The sequence below is a fragment of the Apis dorsata genome, unplaced genomic scaffold, assembly GCF_000469605.1.
Source record: "Apis dorsata unplaced genomic scaffold, Apis dorsata 1.3 scaffold_82, whole genome shotgun sequence".
Classification (NCBI taxonomy): Eukaryota; Metazoa; Arthropoda; class Insecta; order Hymenoptera; family Apidae; genus Apis; species Apis dorsata.
In genome coordinates, this window is record NW_006263380.1 from 1,081,641 (window position 1) to 1,085,471 (window position 3,831).

The 3,831-nt window shown below is 42.5% G+C and overlaps 1 long non-coding RNA gene across 1 annotated transcript in view; it reads right to left on the reverse strand.

The window, feature by feature from the left end:
• The window catches only part of LOC116184975, a 14,046-nt gene extending 13,881 nt beyond the window's left edge, over nucleotides 1-165 (reverse strand). The window contains exon 1 of the long non-coding RNA XR_004149662.1: nucleotides 19-165. This is a non-coding gene — a long non-coding RNA (uncharacterized LOC116184975). The remainder of the gene's footprint in view (nucleotides 1-18) is intronic.
• Between the last annotated feature and the right edge of the window lie 3,666 nt (nucleotides 166-3,831).

The following is a 3,831-nucleotide window of genomic DNA, read 5'->3' on the forward strand; positions in this document are numbered from 1 at the left end:
TAACGAGGCCCCGTCCACGAGGCTTCGTTGCTGATAACAATGACGTCGAATCGTATTAATAATGCTGACGCGGGTCCGGGTCAAGGAGGGAGGCGAAGATAAAAGCACGGGTATTAATAACCGTGACTCGAACCCCGCCAAATCATCGAGATTAATTAAAAATTATCGCGACGGAGGAGCTCGAACGGAGTTCTCGCCTTCCTCCTCCTCATTTTCGAACGGAGAACGGACGATGGCCGCACCACGAATCTTACGATTCGGACGTTTTTACATTTGGATATCATCATGCGGAAAAGGATTCTCGTCGCAGAGAGTATCTTTTCTTTTCTTTTCTTTTTTCTTTGCTACGTGAAAGATAATTGGCCCTTTAATGAATTAGTCGTGTTAGCAAAGGCTAGGTAGTGATACGCGTTCGTCGAGGTAGAGCTCGAGGTGAATGAATCAGTAGGACCCTAGAATCGTGTCCCGACGATCGTGATCGTGCCTCTCTAATTTTTTGCACCTTTATATACCACGTGACGCGAGAGTAAGAGAGAGAGAGAGAGAAAGAGAGGAAAAACGATCAAACGATTCGATTGCTTCTTCCCGAACGGAATCTTTTTTTTTAGTAAAACGATGTGATAACGATCCCCTATCCCCCTCCCTCCCCTTAAATTATACGTGTGTATATCGTGTTCGTTGTATCGTGCTGTATAAGGGGCTAACGTAGAAAAGGCGAATCGATCGTTTTGAGCTCGATCGGAAATCTTGATACATATCTCGAAGAAACGGATGATCTATCCTGATGATGATGTATATATTTATGTATATATATATATATATATACTTTTTATCGTAATATTGTTCTTGGATAAGTGATTCGTTGACTCGATCTGATTTTTAAACGTTATTTAAGTAAGTTTTTTCCGTGAGTTTATTGAATAATTGTTGCGAGAGAAAAATTGTATATTTGTTATTGTATATTTTTACGTATTTTCAGATGATGAATTTTCAAAGCTAATTCTATTTATTAGGATTATTTAGAATTAGAAGAATTGGTCGATTTCCGGGCTAAGGGGTGGAGCTCAAAACGGTGGGTGCTCGTGTTTCTCTTGCCAATGTATACTTTTTATCCTTAACGGTCCCTTCGACGTGCGGACATCCGGTATGTGTAGTTCTTATCGACCACCACCACCACCACCATCACCGTAATACGAGACGATATTTTCTCAACACTGTATGGGAAACATATCGCACGGGGGAAAATTATTCTTCCGACAATTGGACGCTCGTCATAGTTTTCGATCATTGTGAATTTCTCTTTTTTTGGAGGAAGTAACGCGAGGAATTGATATCGAGAAATTTATTCGTGTAACGAATTTATTTCGTATAACGAATTGGTTCCTATTCGTAGAAAATATCGTCGTCGTCGATTATATTTGGATCGGAATTATATATTTGGTACGGAAAGAAGTCGCTGATTAGAAGTGCAGTTCGCCAAACAATCGAAGTTATTATTATTATTATAATAATTATTATTATTATTCGTTTTCGTTATTTTCGAACGCAGCGCAAAACTTGTGATTTCGTTCGTTGGTTCGTTCGTGTTCTCGTGGCCCTTCTACGTTCTACTTCCCTTCGCCATCTTTACGAGCGCAAAACTTTCCACGAATCTCCTTCGTAACATTTTTCTCTTCAACTTTTCCCTTCGTAAAAAAAAAGGAAAACTCTCTCTCTCTCTCTCAAACTTTCTACCACTGTTCTTCTTCCCTTTCGCAAAAAATCACTTCGATTCGAGGAAATCTCGTTGAGAAAGTCGAGATACATTTACATTCGCGTCTCGGCAAGAAGTGCTTCCCACGAGAAGTCTCGTGAATCAAGAGAGAGGAGAGAGAGAGAGAGAGAGAGAGAGAGAGAGAAAAGAAACGGTTAAAATCGAATTTAACGTTTAAAGATTAGGACGAGCGCAGCACAAAAGCGGACGATATTTTTATTCAAAATAAAGAGGATGTGATAAAGTGATCGTGAGAGAGAGAGAGAGAGAGAGAGAGCGATCGTCGCGCATTTCCCAGGAAAAAAGAAGAAAGAAAAAGTTCCTCTTGGAAAAATCTGACCTCTTTTATTTCCTATTTGAACAGAAGAGAAGAAATGGAAGCGTAGGAAAATCGGACGAGATAATTTGACTGGTTATTTATTGGGGGTGCGCGGATCGATATTAGGCCGGGAGACACGAGAGGGCAACACGAGACCGGAAATCATGGTTTGCGGGCAACGATACATCCGAAACAACGACCCGCTGTGGCGGAAGTAACAGAAAATATGGAGAGAAAAAAAAAAAATCAAGATGCGTCGAATTCCTTCTCTTCCTAATTTTTACGTTTGCTCTAAGTTTATTTTTTGACAAAGTTTGTTGCGTTGTTGATTATTTTCAAACGTTCGATCTTTATTCAGATTTTTATCTTTAAAAGAATCTTTAAAAGATTCTTTTATATTGAGAGAATTCCGTTTCCCTCCGATTCTTCTTGCTTCCCCCCCCCCCCCCCCCCCCCTCCAAACCGAGTAAAAATTTTTCGAAAGAAAGTCTTCTCCTCGAAGAGGAGGAAACGGATTGTCACTTGGAAGGAGTTGGGAATCGATAAAGGTTGCAATGAGTCACGTCCGGACACGGCGCCGCAATTGCAATTTATCGTTGAGGGAGGAAACCTGGTCACGCAATTTTTGAATATTTACCTTAAAATTGCAACGATAAAAGACGGGGATGGATGGTATATGGTAGAACGCATTCCCAGGATCGATATATCCTCTGGGAGGGAAGAGAGGGGAGGAGGAGGAGGAGGAGGAGGAGGGAAAGCAAGAGGGAAATGTGAGCGNGCGTTATCGATGACACGGAAAAAGTAAGCAAAAGGAGGAGGAGATAAAGGGGCATCAAAGTTGCACGGGACCAAAACCCCGTATTTCTCGAGGAAATAGGAAACGATGTCGCGTCGATGACGCGTATTACATAGGATATCGGCCACCTGGATATTTTCTAGAAAAACGGGCGAAACGCTCGTTTCCATATCCTTTCCATATCCTTTCCATATCCGATTTATTATTTTGCTCGGCAAGCTAAAACGAGTTGTTTTCTAAGCGTCGAAAAATATCGATTCGTTTTTTTCTTTTTTTTCCAGCTTCATAAAAAACAAAAAAAAAGAATCCCATCGAAATAACGAAAATATTTTCAAAGCGATACGTTCGAGCTAGGGGAATAATTAGACAATTCTCGTCGATATCGATCGATACCGATCGATATCTGTGAAAAGCGAGCAATGAACGAGGATGAAATTCGTGGCCGGATGGAAAAGGAATGGTGGACGGAGAGCACATCAGGAACGGAACCAGTTTCTTCACACTTTGTTGCTCGAAGGAACGACTCCTTCGCGGATACATACATGCACACATGCATACATACTTCCTACGATTCACGTCGCGTTCACGGAATGCGTTGAAAATGCATCGATAGAACGATTTCGAGCGCGCGTTTGCGCTCTCTTCCGCTCCGTTCTCCTCTCCTTCGACTCTGCGCGCAACTCTGAGAGCCCCATCGAGTTCCTCTCCGTCTCTCCGACTCCTCCCTTCAAGATCTTCGAAAGAATATTCAGACGGAAGATATATATTATTCCCCCCCCCTTCCGTGGTCATCGTTGCAAGCAACCTCCTTAAATAGTCGGAACTTTCCTCTCCTCTGCTCACGTCCCACTTGCGGCGCCGCCTTAACCCAGTTGCAACCAACTTCCGGTGGCACCGATCGCCACCTCCACCGACAACTTAATTACCACGGCCTCTAATTACCGTGTCCTCCCGGTCCTCGAC